A 16,903-nucleotide genomic window follows, 5' to 3' on the forward strand; every position below is an offset into this window, starting at 1 on the left:
ATTTGCTTTTCACTATGGACTGATGTCAGCAGCCTTCAGCCGAGTGACTGACCAGGAAGAAGACAAGCTATTTGGGGATAGGAACCATAACTGTTTTCTTCAAGAAATCTTTGTTCCATGAATGGAAAAGTGGCCCACTGGAGCCACTGGAGGCAACACCTCACACACTCTGCAAACATGACACAATTTCATCCTCTAACCACCTCTATGTTAGGTACTAGCAGGCCCATTGCACAGGTGAGGCAAAGTTTAGAGGAAGTAGGTAACTACAATAACAATTAGAAGTGGTCAGCCTGGATTGAGTACCCAAATCAATCTGATTCGTAAGTCTTTATGTCTTTTGTGGGGGGAGGCAGTAGGCCACACCTGCAGCACATGGAAGGTCCCAGGATAGGGGTAGAATCAGAGCTACAGCTGCTGGCCTACATCATAGCTCACAGCAACACCGGATCCTTAACCCACTGAACGAGGCCAGGAATTGAACCCGCATCCTCGTGGATATTAGTGGGGCTCATTTCTGCTAAGCAACAATGGAAACTCCCCCTTTATGTCTTCTTTTATGCCAGAGTTTTTCACACTGTAGTTTCATACAATGATTAGATTGTAAAATAAAGTACATGGGTCAAGACTGGGATTTTTCTTTCTAATGACATAGAATGGAATGGAATAGAAAAGGATAGAAAATATCAACATAAGGGAGTTCCCGTTGTGGTGCTGCGGAAACGAACTGGACTAGGAACCATGAGGTTGCGGGTTCGATCCCTGGCCTCACTTAGTGGGTTAACGATCCAGCATTGCCATGAGCTGTGGTGTAGGTTGCAGATGCGGCTCAGATCTGCTGTGGCTGTGGCACAGGCCGGCAGCTATAGCTCCAATTAGATCCCTAGCCTGGGAACCTCCATATGCCACGAGTGCGGCCTTAAAAAGCAAAAAAAAAAAAAAAAAAAAAAAAAAAAAAGAACAAAAGAGAAAAAAAATATCAATACGAGTTAGCTGTTAGATGTAATTAAAGTATTGTTTGATGAAACTTTTCTTTCACTGTGTTTGTGTGTGTGTGTTAGTAGTTGATAATGCAAAATACACCTTTTTCATTTGTGGGTTAGGAACATTTGAAAAGCACAGCCATACTACCTCTTATTTGTCATCTTCATTTGTGTGCATGTGTGTATCTTTTTAGGGCTGCACCCACAGCATATGGAGGTCAAATTGGAGCTACAGCCGCTGGCCTACACTACAGATCTGAGTCATGTCTGCAACCTACACCACAGCACATAGCAACGCCAAATCCTTAACCCACTGAACAAGGCCATGGATCGAACCTGCATCCTCATGGATACTAGTCAGATTTGTTTCCACTGAGCCACAATAGGAAGTCCCTTATTTGTCTTTCTAACGGCTATAATATGTTTTACTGGCATTCTCAAATTAACTTATTTTCTTAAATTAGAAGTTTGTTCTTCTCGTCCAACCATTTTATCGCTTTGTCTCCCTGGTATGCCCGTGCTAATATCAAATCTGGGGAAGGTGAAGAATAGCCCTAAAGAGAGGAGGCCTTGGATATTTACCAGATCCAAGAACTGGAAACACTGGTGTTGCACCCATGCCCATTTCGAGTCTCCACTAGAAGATTACTGGATTTCCAGCTTTCTGAACTTTCACTGATATGTCCTCTTTTGAAGCAAGCAATTCCCTCCACGCCAGGCCCCAGTTGTGTTTCCCAAAGATAACCATGATCAGTGATCTATCAGCAGAACTTAACAGGGAGTCATATGGCAAAGGACCTGGGTGTTTCACAGTCCCAGCTCCACCATCAGAGTGTGGAAGGATGGGTTTGCAGCTGGATGATAATTCTTGAATAACCACCATACTTTCTTATACATTCTTCCAGAAGAGATGGATATCCCCCCCGCCTTTTATTTTTTTGTCTTTTTAGGGTCACACCAGCAGCGTATGAAAGCTCCCAGGCTCAGGGTCAAATTGGAGCTATCTATAGTAGCTGGCCCACACCACAGCCACAGTAAAGCCAGATCTAAGCCATATCTGCGACCTACACCACAGCTCAAGGCAATGCAAGGCAATGCTGGATCCTTAGCCCACTGAGCAAGGCCAGGGATTGAACATGCGTCTTCATGGATGCTAGTTAGATTCATTTTGACTGACCCAGGGTGGGACCTCCCCTGAGGCCATATTCCATTCTTTTTTTTTTTTTTAACTTTTTAATAAGATTTTCTATGCTATTCCTATTTTACCTTTTTCTGTTATTTTGGAGATCTGTCTATATCACCGTACCCAAATCTATTTCTGTTCTTTGACTATTGAACACTATTTTGCTATACTGATAAACTGTCTCTAAAATGAACATTTAGCAGCTCCTCCCCTTCCTTCTTCTCCTGCTCCTCCTCCCTCCTTTTTTTTTTCTCTCACCATTATCATGCTCTTGTATATAAGGAAGTGTACCTAAAGAAAAAATCAGAGCACTTTGGTGGCACTAAGGACACATGTTCTAGTTTTCATAGGTATTGCTAAGTTACTCTTCAAAGAGATCGTAACAGTTTTTACACTTAATGTTTGAACGTGTATTTTTCCCACTGCCTCACCAACACCATATAATGAAAACCTTAACAGTTTTTTGGCCACTTTTAATATATGAAATCTTAGAGTTTCCTGGTGGTTCACTGGGTTAAGGACCCAGCATCGTCATTGCTGAGGCTCAGGTCACTGCAGTGGCATAGGTTTGATCCCTGGCCTGGAAACTTGGCCTACACCACAGCCACAGCAATGCAGGATCAGAGCCGCATTTGCGACCTACACCACAGCTCATGGCAACACCAGATCCTTAACCCACTGAGTGAGGCCAGGGATCAAACCTGCATCCTCATGGATCCTAGTCAGGTTCATTAACTGATGAGCTGTGAAGGGAACTCCTGCCTGGAAACTTCCATACGCCATTGTTTTGGCCAAAAAAAGGTAAGAAATCATATCTCATTATTAATTTATTTTGCATCTTTCAATTATGTATAAAATTTAACGTCATTCTACTTCTTGTAAACGCTTGTGGTTTTTTTTTGTTTTGTTTGTTTTTCCTGCTTGTGCCCTTGTTTTACCTTCTCTATTTATTTGGTATTTTTCTTACTGATTAATAAACCTCCTTACATACTGAAAACATTATCTCCTATAATATACAATACAAATATTTCCCCTGCTTATTATCGTTCTTTGAGCCTGTTCTTTAGATATTGAAATATTGATTAGAAAATCATATAAATTTTCCACTACAAATTATATAACACATTACCAATGTTCTCTTCTAGAACTTTATTTTTAATTACATTAAAAAGTAATTGAATGTGCAATTTATTCTGGGATAAAGAGAAAGAAAGAGATCCAACTTTCAGAAAGACAAAGCAGTTTTCCCAGAACTTTTTGTTAAATAATCTGACAATTTTTTGTTACTCATTTCAAATGTCTCCTTTGATACAGTTTCATTTTTCTTTTTCTTGGCTGTGCCCATGACATGCAGAACTTCCCAGGCCAGTGATCAAACCCTTGTCACAGTAGGGACAATGCCAGATCCTTAACTTGCTGACCCATGAGGAAACTCCACGCTTTCGATTTCCATATGCATTTTACATAATTTTTGACTCTATCATTTCCTATTGATCAGAATATATTATGGCCAGAATGTCACTTTGAAATAAGAGTTTGTTATTGCTTCCACAATATTTTGAAATTTTCACACTGACCTGAATCCACAAACCAGTGGAGGTACATTAAGAGCTGGGGGAAAGTCTTCTCAGAAGTCTTCTTCAGAAGTGAGCTTTTTAAAGTTTAAGTTCCATAAAAATTGATTTTCCTTAAGGATATTTCACTTACTCCCTGCGGTTCTCTCTTTATATATAACATTGCATCTGAACAGGAAGGTTGTTGGATGGTTTGTACCTTCCTCCTTCATTTCCTTAGTAAAGACATTTTTAGATCGTATCTTACATGGGCACCATTCTACATGCTGGGCAAACAACACTGAATAATTCAGATGGACCTTCACAGTGATATTATAGTAGGTGGAGACAGGGCACCATTTTTAAAAATAGCAGAATTTAGGTGTACCAAGGGATGCGATGGAAGGGTCAAAGTGTAGGTAAAGAATAACTTAGGTGGAGCCAGGTGAGATAAAGTGTAAGACAGTGACTCTGAGGAGTTGACATCTAAGTTGGTGTCTCCGAGCCATACGAAAAGAGTCACCATCCTTCTCTTCTCAGCGCTACCCTGGGCTCTGCGTACCATCTGTCATGTCCTTGCAGATATTTACTGAATGAATAAGTCAATAATGGCCAATGGTTACCAAAGGAGACAGACTGGAGCGATGGACTGGAGATTTGGGATTGGCATATGCACACTGAAGTATATGGGATGATTGGCTGACAGGGACCTGCTGTATAGCACAGGGAACTCTACTCAATATTCTATGATAATGTTTGTGGGAAAACAAGCTGAATGAGAATGGATGTGTATATAGGTATAACTGAATCACTTTGCTGTACAGCAAAATTTATCACAACATTGTAAATCAACTATACGGCAATAAAACTTTAAAAAATGAAAAAAAAAAATGGCCAAAGGTCCAGGCCTTGGCTCTGGGAAGCACTTTGGTTAATGTTGTCTTTAAAGTTCTATTTTGAAGAGCTGTTTATACAAGTCCCAAGGTAGATTTTTACTTTGCGGGGTGGGGGAAGAGATTTTCCTTCAGTTTTTATTCATTACTTATTGCAAAAGTGATTTTGCAATGACTGATTTCAACATTTCTCCCTGGGCTTCTAAACCACCCTGGTCTCAAGCAAGCCTGAGCAAGTTTCCAAAAACAGGGTTTTTTCTTCAAGCCTGACCTCCCAATCTGCCACAAGGAAGCTTTGTACATCCACACCTGTGTGGGGCACAAGTGGAAGTGCAATGGAAGTGAAAACAAGCCCAGTAGGCCCAGGTGGTATATTTGCAGAATCTTGCTTCTCCCAAAACATTTCCTGTGAATCACAAAAGCTCACGCTTCGATATGGTCTCTGAGGCTTGATTTGTAGTGGATTATACATGAGCCCCACCTTGTGCTTCTCCACAAATATTTCCACTGGATCATTTCTAAGGCAAAGAAATTCAAACACACTTAGGAAACTTGCTATTCATTGATTAGTTGAGTAAAAAATAAACAGTGAAAAAAAAATCAGAATGCATGAAATGAATGTTTCAGTCTTTGACCAATTTCTTTTTTGTTTGTTTTTATTTAAGACTGAAAGCTATTGGCTTTTTCTGCTATAGTTTCCTTTTATAATTATTGATCTCTATTAGCATTACAATTGTAAATACCTGATATGAATTTCTCTCTTTGATCTGTCTTACTTGTCAATCAACAGTCTTTTAAGCTGTAGATTCTTTCTTTCCTTCTTGACATTTGCCATTGTTTTCCACCCTGAATGCCTGGCCTCTGTTGTTCTCAAAAGCTGCCCAGAATCACTAAGAGAGTATACTGTAGTATCAAGTACCATGGCTTCAGGCTTTGCTGCAGCTGCCCACTTTCTAAAAGCTCCCTTTATTCTTTGCAACTGCGCTTATCCAATTCAGACTGACAAATATCAGTTCTTTCTCCCTACCTTTCATGCAAAAAAAAAAAAAAAAATTCCCCAAAGAAAACCCAAAACCCCTGAAAGTGTAATGAATCCCTCCCTTTGCTTAGTGTACATTAATACACCTTGTAATTGCCTTTCCCTGTTGGTTTTGGTCCTTTGCCCTTTTATCCTTTTCTTTTGTACTCAGGCTTCCTCAGCATGACCATTCCCAGCCTTGGAATCCAAGTTGCAAATGCAGAAAACATGCCCATCCATTTAGGATAAACTGAGTAGCTTACATTAAAGAGGCCACAGCACATCATCTGGTGGTACTGCTGGCTAAAAGCACCCATTGCTTGGTTCTCGAGAAAGCAGGAAGTCTTGGATTCAAGACTAATGACTTAGGAGCTCAAGAGAACACTGCGGGGTCTGGTGGAGGTGAACCCTCTAGTAGTATATTAGTATAGTATGGTATATGTATATAGTATAGATACAGTAGTATGTAGCATATTTTTCAATCAGCCTCCTGGAGAAATCTGGAGTCTGCCAACCATTACCTCTGGGGTGATCTCACTGGTTATATGATTCTGTGCAGCTCCTCTGCTGTTTCACTTGCCAATTTTAAGTAAGAATAGCTATGCTAGTAGGAATAGCCACATTTTACAGTATCCAATTAACACTTGAGGAGAGTGCCCTTGGGGAGGTCATTTAAAGCAAACGTAAAGACTGCCTAGTCTCTACTAAGTGGAATATGTGAGCTCTTCATTTAATATAAGTCATTAGACAAGAATCAAGTCTTTCCTTACAAGGAAACTACAGAGTTTTTCTAAAGTTATTTTTTGTTGCTTTATAGAATAATCAAATGGCTGTTAAAATTCTTACAGAGTCATGGGTACCATGGCCCCTTTAGGATATGAGTGGGCCTGTTCTTCAGACCTCAAGAACTCCAGGGCTGGACAGGGGCTTAGAGACAGGATTGAAATAGGGAAACAGTAAGGATCCTTTCTGAGGCCATATTCTTTTTTTTTTTTTTTTTTTGTCCTTTTAGGGCCACACCAGCAGCATATGAAAGCTCCCAGGCTCAGGGTCGAATTGGAGCTATCTATAGTAGCCGGCCTACACCACAGCCACAGTAAAGCCAGATCTAAGCCACATCTGCAACCTACACCACAGCTCAAGGCAATGTCGGATCCTTAGCCCACTGAGGGAGGCCAGGGATCGAACCTGCATCCTCATGGATGCTAGTCAGATTCATTTTGACTGACCCACGATGGGACCTCCCCTGAGGCCATAGTCAATGGCTCTCTGACCTAACCCTTTGCTACTCAAAGAGTGGTCTGTGGACCAGTAGCAACAGCATCACTGGCATCACCTGAGAGCTGGTTCAAAATGCAGCAGCATATCAGGCCTCAACCACCTACCACATCAGAATAAGTTTTATAAGATCTCCAGATGATTCACATGTAAATTTGAGAAGCCCTAGTTTACCATAACCTCTTATTTTCCTGAAGAATAAACTAATGCTCAAAGAAATAAAATACATTGCCCAAGGTCACTGAGTGAATTTATGGTGCAAAGACCCAGGGCCACACTACGTGAGTCATGATGTCCATTCTAGATAACCATCTCCTTTCCTTCCAGGTATCTGGTTTCTTCATAGATATCCCAGGGCCAGCCAAGGTCCCACATGGGCCAACCGTCTCCAGATTGATTTGGACATTTCCCAAATCACCTCTTCCATCAGAACTTTCCACAATGGCAAAGGTATTCTGTATCTGCACTGGCCAATGGCCACTTGTGGCTATTGAGCACTGAAAATGAGGTTGCTGTAGGAGATCCTGTTGTGGCTCGGCGGGTTATGAAACCGACTACTACCCATAAGAATGTGGGTTCAATCCCTGGCCTCCCTTAGTGGGTTAAGGATCCCATGTTGCCTGGGAGCGGCAGTATAGGTAGCAGATGAGACTCAGATCCCAAGTTGGTGTGGCTGTAGTGTAGGCTGGCAGCTGCACCTCCAATTCAACCCCTAGCCTGGGAACTTCCATATGCCACAGGTTCTTGCAGTAGATGGAGAACCAGAGGAGGGCAACTGGGGGAAGAGTGAAATCTCAGTCTCAAGGGCATATTCACCACTCAATTCAACAGGAAAGAGGAACTCCAGGACTTTTGCTTTGATAGCTAGTATGATGGCAGTTTTTCAGCTCCTGTTCTGATAAAGTAAGTTGTATCTGTTGCAATTTCCAGGAAGACTATACCGGAAAAAAATCTCTGGACTGTCATTTATGAACTGGGAAAAAGAGCTTAGAGTCTTTAGAGTCATCTTAGAATATAAGCATTCTTTTGAAAGGGTATAAACCAGCCATTAACATGCTGTTCTTTAGGCAAACACCGGGTCCCTGTTCTTGTGTTTGTTTTGAGGATTTTCCAGAAAGAGAAAAACAGTCTGCTACTACTTATAATTTTCCTTGCTCTGAGTGAGTGAAGATTAAAATTAACTTAAAAATATATTGCCAAGTATTTTGGAAAGAACCATATAGATCTACCTAGCTATCACTGGGTTGATTAGTAGTCAAAATTCCCCATTCCTCATTGCTGCCTGTTTCCAGGCACTTCTGCGATATGATTTTGCAGCTCTTCTTATCAAGAGGTGAAGTCGACTTCTTGCTTACAAATCTGGGCTGACCTTTCAATTTACTTTGTTCAGTAAAATGCAGTGAAAGTGAAGACATGCCAGTTCTGAACCTAAGCTCAAAAGGTCTTGCATCCTTCCATTCTCCTTCATAGGATCTTCCACTGACATGTGAATAAGTCTGGACTAACTAGCCTGCTGGAAGATGATAGGGCATAGCCACTGGAGAGAGGCCCTTGGTCATTTTATCTGTTCCAGGTGAGACCAACACAGACCAGCCAACTACACACCACCTGACTACAGAACATCTGAGGGAACCCAGTCCAACCAAGCCCAGGCCATATCAGCCAAGTCCACTTCCACCTGTAAAAATAAGAAATGGTGGTTGTTTTATGCAACTGGATTTGGGAGGTGATTTGTTACAATATTGCTGTGGCTATACCAACAGTTGTCACAGTTGACATTTTTAATGTCATTTAACATTCCCGATGGAAAAAAGTAGTTTTTGAAGTCATAATCAGATTAAGCTCCTTGGAATCAGAGTCTATCAGAGATGGAAGGAACATTAGCATCAGTCCTTGACTACAGGGAAAGTTTTACAGCTGAAGAAATGGAAGCCTAGAGAAGGAAAGTAAGTGATCTTGGAATGGGGCAGCCAGTTAAGAGCTGCACAGGACACAGGTCTCCTGTCTCCAAGGTCTTTGCAAGTCCTCAGCCTGTTCTTTCATGAATACATTCTGAGTTTTGCTTGTCTGCCAACCAGCAAGCTTTTGAAAACACAGCTTTAAAAAGGAGATTACATTCACAGAGACCAGTGCTTCCGACTCTACAATCTGATTCTTTGATTTCTAAAGGCCCTCTCAATTCTTTGTTGAAAGAAATCCCAACTTTGACATTTACCTTTTATGAAAAGATTAATAAACAGCCTTCACCATCATCATAGCATTTCTTACTTAAGCATTATGTCCATTGGGAATCTGTCAAAAATTGTGCATGTTATAATAAAAAAACGTGATATGCTTTCTCCTCACCATTGAGTGAATTTCTTCACTGGTGTGTATTCACTTCTCTGGCAAGTTAGTAACTCAGCTCGCTTGTTTGCTCCTATTCTTTCTTAAGCTCTGGTGGTCATTGTTTGCATCTCAGAGTTTATATTTTCATGTAAATGATTTGATTTGAATTTCCCAATAACCCATTTTTATCCCCAGCAAGAAAACTGAGGCTTAAAGCAGTTCTGTGATTTGTACCAGGTCATGTGGACTGGAGGGAAAATGGCTAGGTCATACTTCCAGATTTTTATTCAACAGTTTGATTTCTATTGACGACGTCACCTTGCCAATCTATCATTTGCATCTGTTGGCTGTGTCCAGGCACCAGTCATGCCCAATTTCCCCTTTCTTACTGAAATACCCCAGGCCAAAGCTGTCCTAAGGAAACAGCCCCGCACTCCTCTTGGCAGAGGAGTCTTCCATGAGGGGTGATCTCAGATTGGGGGCCCTTCTCTTTAGTTACACAGTGGGCCAAGACTTAGATGTTTATGTCAGCAGCTGCTATATGTACACATATGCATGTAACTTTGAAACCATATATTTTTAAATTATTACATCCTCTGATAATGGTTCCAGGACCAGATTTTGGTCAGAGACCAACAGGGGTCTACTTCCCTCATTTTTATCTCCAGATCATAAAAAAATCCAAGATGAGCCAAGGCACAACTGCTGACCCAGGTGGACAGGTCAGCCTTGTGGAGTACAAGTAGGGGTCAAAGTAAACCGATAGTTGATATGTCCACTGAAGCATCTTGTCCAGAAGGCTTTTTTTTTTTTTCTCATCACACAAGTCTCTTTCTTTACCTAGAGCCTCAAGGAAATCAGAACTGGCAGAAGCAGTCAGTTTTAAATCCAGGGCCCTGAATAAAACTTTGGGAAAGAATGCATCACCCACGCTCAAAGCACAAAGCCTCCCCGCCCCTTTCTTCTGGCCTCTGATACAAATTGAACAGGGAGAGAACAGAGAAACCATAACTCTTCCTGTCCCCCCAAGCCCCACTGTTTTGTCAAAATGGAAATTGTTTCTAATCGTCTTCCAACAAGAACACTGTCTGTGGGAGAAAATATTTGCAAATGAAATGACTGACAAGGGATTAATCTCCAAAATTTATAAACACCTCCTGCAGCTCAATACCAAAAGAAAACAAACAACCCCACCAAAAGATGGGCAGAAGATCTAAACAGACAACTCTCCAAAGAAGACATATGGATAGCCAAAAAACGCATGAAAAGATGTTCAACATCACTCATTATTAGAGAAATGCAAATCAAAACTACTATGAGGTACCACCTTTCACCAGCCAGAATGGCTGTCATCAAAAACTCTACAAACAATAAGTGCTGGAGAGGGTGTGGAGGAAAAGGGGAACCGTATTACACTGTTAGGGGGAATGTAAATTGGTGCAACCACTATGGAATACAGTATGGAGATTCCTCAGAAAACTAAAAATAGAATTACCATTTGATCCAGCAACCCCAGTCCTAGGCATCTATCCAGAGGAAATCATGACTCAAAAAGATGCATGTACTCCAGTGTTCACTGCAGCACTATATACAATAGCCAGGACATGGAAACAACCTAAATGTCCATCGACAGCGGGGTGGATCAAGAAGACATGGTACCTATACATAATGGAATATTACTCAGCCATTGAAAGGAAAGAAATAACTGCATTTGCAGCAACATGGATGGACCTATAAATTATCATGCTAAGTGAAGTTAGTCAGACAGTGAGACACCAGCATCATATGCCATCACCTACATGTGGAATCTAAAAAAACAGACACAGTGAACTTCTTTGTAAAACAGATACTGACTCACAGGCTTTGAAAAACTTATGGTTTCCAAAGGAGACAGGATGGAGGTGGGAGGATGGACTGGGGTTTGGGGATGGAAATGCTAAAAAATTGGGTAGTGATGATTGTTGTACAACTATAAATGTAACAAAATTCATTGAGTAGTAAAAAAAATTGGAAACAAAAACATATTATACCTCCTTAGAATGGAATATTAGCCAGTCCTTAAAAATAACATTATTAAAAACTAAAAACTAAAATAAATAAATAAATAAAACACTATAACACTGTCTATAACACACTCCACTTAAGCTCAGGGCTTCCAAAAGTTTGGTTAAGCAGCCGTGTACATGGCAGAACAGTAATGCCTGAAGCTTTCATTCTTTCTTATTTGCTTCACTGCAATGTGAGGGAACCTCTATCTGAATTTTTCTATTATTCCAATCATTTATTTGTGTTTTTCTTGGTTCTACAACCCCTCTAATCAGTACCCTGGAGGGTAAATTGGGCCAAAAATATGTTCTACCCTTGAGAATTATTTCTAAAACTTTCACGAGCATACTCATGTTCTGAGGATCTTATTAAAATACACATTCTAGTTTGGTAGGTTTTGGTTAGAGCCTGGGATCCTGTATTTCTAAAAAGAGAAGGGACCAAATGAATGCTGCTGGTCTGAGGCCCTAAAGTCATGCCTCCCAAACTTTAGCATGCCTCAGAATCACCTGAAGAGATTGTTAAAACACAGGTCCCTGGGCCCCATCCCAGAAGGCTTGATTCAGTAGGTCTGATGGTGCACCTGAGATCCTGCATTTATAATAAATTCCCAGATGATCTCAATGTGTTTGGTCCTTGGGCCATACTTTGTGTAGCAAGGGTTTAATGAACATATCTAATGGAAAAGTCTCATAAAACCTGATCCTTTCTGCTGTCTGATTATTTGATTTGCCTGGGAAAGTGGGTTTGGAAAACAGCTGAGTATTTTTGCTTGAGGCAGATTCATTGTTCTTTTAACTTAACCTATAAACAATGAGTAAATGCATAGAACTAAAAGCTGCATAGGTCTGGGGTGTGAACAGGAATCACGGAAAAGATTAGGCAGAATAGGTTCCAAATCGGGGGACTGTAGCTCACCATAACCTCTCTATGATGCCCTACTTTGAACCTTTCTCATCGTTTAGATATTTCTCCTTAAGAAATATCTAAATTTTATAACTTGTTTTTTACCTCTGCATTAGGAGTGCTCCTAAGCCTGCTAGAACATAAACATGGGACTCAGAAAACATCAAAAATTGCCTGGCACTGGGCTCAAGAAAATTCTGATAGGATTCAAGACCCGTTTCTGGGGAGAGTGATTCTACATTAAATGTTGGGCAACTCCTCATCTCTAATAATACAATAACTCTATCCTCCACATGCCCTGTGGTCCACTGGAGTTCCCGTTCTGCCCCAGAGGGTTAACACCACCACATGGTCTCCATGAGGATGTGGGTTCGGTTCCTGGCCTCACTCAGTGTGTCAAGGATATGGCGTTACCATAAGCTGTAGCATAGGCCACAGATGGGGCTCAGATCCGGTGTTGCCATGACTGTGGCACAGGCTGCAGTTGCAGGTCTGATTCGACCCCTAGCCTGGGAATTTACTGAGGCCTTAAAAAGAAAAAAAAAAAAAAAGTGTGGTCCATGGACTAGTGGCATCAGCATCACGTAGGAGTTTTTGGTTTTTTTTTTTAATGTTGAATCTCAGGCTCCACTCCCAACTGAACTGACCAGAGTCTTCATTTTAACAAAATGGCAGGTGATGCACGTGCATCTTAGGACAATGCTTGGGCTCACCCTGCCACGCTGCCTCACTACCAAGGAGGGATTTTTGCAGAGTCATTTTCTTTATTGGAAATGCTCAAGCACAAATCTGGTGAGACATCAAAGGCAGTCATTTTCATCACTGGCAAAGGGATGGTTTGACTGCTTTGGGAGGAGAACTGTTTGGCAGCACATCAGAGTTCAGGGGAGCTGCATGTGCTGACACAAGTAATTCCTGGCTCTTTGGGGCTGGACTTGGGAACTGGGGTGCAGCCATCATCCAGAAGCAAATTGAAGTACATTCAAAGCAGGGTTTTCCTTTGTGGAACTTGCTTAGATGAAGGGTGTTCTCCCAGCATCTTTTACAAGGGTCTTCAAGAAGGTACAGTTAGACTAAGAAGGAGAAGACACATACCTCTTTCGACTTTAGGGCAACATCACAGATTCAAGAGTAATTTCTTTCCTAGGGATAGGAGATAACATCTTGGAGAGAAATTAACTATCAGGGTAAAGCAGGGGACCCCTTTTGGGGAAATGTGTAAAACAGGACACTTAGCCAACCGCCTTGTATGTGGTGGAATGAAACAACAGCCATTTATAAATTCACAAATCTGTAACTGACCAGTGCTCCATTGACCTGGTCCAGGCTTCGTTATCACAAAACTCATGAGCATGAGCCTCCTTCCAGACCACAAGGATGGCCGCCAGCTGGGACAACTCTGCTCTGATTCTTATGTCTCTCACCTTCCCACAGGCTAGCCTGGGGGCTCTGCGGGATCTCCCCAACCCCCAACCAAAAAACAAAAGAAAAGAAAAGAGTGGGAATATTCGAGACATCTTGAGGCCTAAGCCAGCCTATCATACTGTTACTTCTGCTGCTTTCTACTGACTAAAGCAAATTGAAAGGACAGTCTGTATTTAAAGACTGGGTGGAATTCCGTGGTGGCTCAGCAGGTTAAGGATCTGGTGTTGTCACTGCTGTGGTGCAGTTTCAACCCCAAACCCAGGAACTTCCGCATGCTGGGCATGGCCAAAAAAAATGAATAAATACAAAAGGCTGGGGAAATGTGCTCTAACTCAATGGGAGGAGTGGCAATGTCACATTGCTGCAAAGGGCATGGACCCAGGGATGGGACCTAGGGCTTATTTTGCAATCTGCTCTGTTCCTACTGACCGCCTCTCATCTGTCCTTTTTTTGGTTCTTGCCTAAAGATTCTGTTTTACTGTTCATGGACTTATTGCTCCTCCTGGCTAGATGCTTTTGGAGGCTACTGTCTGCATTTAGGGGGTCTGGTTGGATACCTCAAAAATGCAAACCGTCAAATACAATAGAAACAGTGAAAGTTCCTGCTGTGATGCAGTTGGATAAGGATACAGCATTGCTGCAGCTGTGGGACAGGTTGTAACTGCAGCTTAGATTCGATCCCTGGCCAACTGCAAGTGTTGGCAAGGATGAAGAATGATTGGAGTTCTCCTTTTCCACAGATGGGAAGGCAGATACTTTGGATAACTCTTTGGCAGGATTCAACAAAGCTGATGATATGCACATTCCATGACCCAGCAATTCTACTCCCAGATACAGATCCAGCCAATAAATAAGTCCAGTCCAGAATGTTCATAGCAGGATCATCTGCAATGCCACCAAACAGGAAAGACTTCATACATTTATTCATATGAATGGGTACATATATGATGGTGTAGTCTTACAGTGGAATATTATACAGTGGTGAAAACCAATGGTTTATAAGGATACAATGAATTTCACAAAACATAAGTTTGGACAAAAGAAGTCAAAAGAAGACTTGCTACATGAGTCCATTTATTTAACATTCCAAAATATGCAAAACTCATCTATGGTCTTAGAATCAAGTATAGTGGTTTTCTATGCAGGCTTCTGGGGTACTGGTAATGCTCAGTTTCTTTCTTTCTTACTTTCTTTTTGTCTTTTGTCTTTTTTAGGGCCGCACCCATGGCATATAGAGGTTCCCAGGCTAGAGGTTGAATCAGAGCTGTAGCTGCCGGTCTATGCCACAGCCACGGCACTGCCAGATTTGAGCTGCTTCTGCAACCTATACCACAGCTCACAGCAACGCCGGATCCTTACCCACTTAACAAGGCCAGGGATGGAACCTGCATTCTCATGGATACTAGTCGGGTTTGTTAACCACTGAGCCATGATGGGAACTCTAATGCTCAGTTTCTTAATCCAGGGGCTGCTTAAATGAATCTTTATTAAGCAAAGATTTCAGCACCTTAAAGTAAGGACTTGCATGCTTTTTGGCATAAATATTACACTTTAATAAGGTTTTAGAGAAGAATTCTGAAATAGTTCAAATCTGAGTTCAAACTCCATTCTACTGCATGGATTTGAACATTCTTTACCTCTCTAAGCCCCAATTTCTTCAACTGCAAAATGGCAGTATTTTAATATTATCATGCTTCTTTATGACAAATAAATCTTAAGATGTGTATAAAGCCCTCTGTGCCCAATAAATGTTAGTTTCTCCTCCTGCTTGTTGTGGAAAATAGCTAAAATTACATTTATTGTCCCAGATGTGCAAACTACAGTATTTTCATTTTACTACTGCACAGAATCTCATTCTCAATTTTGCTTTGAGAGAGAGAGAGAGCTTCTGAACTTTCCCCGCTTCATTACTTATGAGTGTGAATATTCTGAGTGTTACATCTTAAATATATTATAATTCAGTATGTTGTTCTATCATTATTTATGGTGCTTAGTCTTCCTTTTTGGTCTTTCAGATTGTTTTGCTGTTACAGCATATCTAAATTATTAACAGAATTTAGAATATCGGGTTCCTTGAGGGATTTTATAGCAGTAAAGTTATTACTTTAATGAATAAATAGTACAAAATTTTACTTTGCTCGATCTGAGGACTTAGAGCCATTCAGCTTTCAGATTTGAGCTTAAAAATGATCCTGAGGCATAAAAGAGTGACTCACACAACAACAGCCTGTCCTGGCTTCTGACTGATTGTTCCAGAAGAGAAGGAACAGTGCCTGTGGGTGGCATTGAGGCAGTAGGAAATCCTGACTCCAGCTTTCTCTGTGCTTGTTCTGAAGCACTTTGGGACTACCTCATTAGAAAGTGGAGGAGGGAGAGAAGCCTGGAGGAGATTTAAAAGATGCTGGGAAAGTTGGCTGCTCCCCAAAGCTGTTCTCCATGGTGATATTCACACGTGCACATGAGTGCATGCATACACACGAGCATGCAGAGAAATACACAAATGTCAAATCCATGCTAAAAATCCTCTCTTGCTAAGACAGGTTGTTGTCAGCAAGCCAATATTAAGGTCTCTGCACAAAACACACACACCACAGCTTTGACAGGAAGAAAAATATTCAAAAGGCTCAATGAGATGGGAAGCTGACTTCATCTCTTTCACAATTTTACATAGACCTCAAGCCTGATCTGTCATATCCTGATCTAAAGGAGAATCAAGAGTCATTTAACAACAATAATAATAATAGCATATAATTATCTTTAATAACCATAATCTTAAAGTGCTGTATGAAGTCTGTATTCTTCCCAACAGCCCTATAAAACAAGCAGTTTGCAAACCTCCATTTTATAGGCAAAGAAACTGTGCCTCTGTGAGGTGGACTAATTAGAACCTAAGCCTCTACACCTTAACCTGGGACTTTTTTTAATACAGTTTGTTCAAGTTCATTTAAAAAAAGTTGTATCATTTCTATATATTTAATATCTTGATGGATGTAATGGGACTGGGACAAGGACCACAGAAGCAAGGTAGGAAAAATTCATATGCATATATCATAGGTCTAGGGTTTGGTAAATCATGAAATAAGACTGAGGTGGCTGAGGTGACATCAGGTTTCAGGCTTGAGTTCTGGAAGACTGTTCATAGATAAAAGGATGGTAAAAAGGAACTTGCTGGGAGGGATTGAAGATTTGCAGAAAATATTTGGATGCCAGATGACAGAAGAACATCTAACACACTAGCCAGTTGGTGAGTTGACATATCATGCTTGAGCCCAGTAGCACCTAGGTACCAT

The 16,903-nt window shown here is 41.1% G+C and overlaps 1 long non-coding RNA gene across 1 annotated transcript in view; it reads right to left on the reverse strand.

Moving 5' to 3' along the window:
* Nucleotides 1-3,485: 3,485 nt before the first annotated feature.
* The window catches only part of LOC110257380 (uncharacterized), a 287,173-nt gene continuing 273,755 nt past the window's right edge, over nucleotides 3,486-16,903 (reverse strand). The window contains exon 3 of the long non-coding RNA XR_014831929.1: nucleotides 3,486-5,130. This is a non-coding gene — a long non-coding RNA (uncharacterized LOC110257380). The remainder of the gene's footprint in view (nucleotides 5,131-16,903) is intronic.

Source organism: Sus scrofa, chromosome 17, assembly GCF_054392235.1.
Source record: "Sus scrofa isolate SSC_HxYL_T2T_F1_AM1 chromosome 17, Sscrofa_HxYL_maternal_Yorkshire_Landrace_v2.0, whole genome shotgun sequence".
In the NCBI taxonomy this organism is placed as follows: Eukaryota; Metazoa; Chordata; class Mammalia; order Artiodactyla; family Suidae; genus Sus; species Sus scrofa.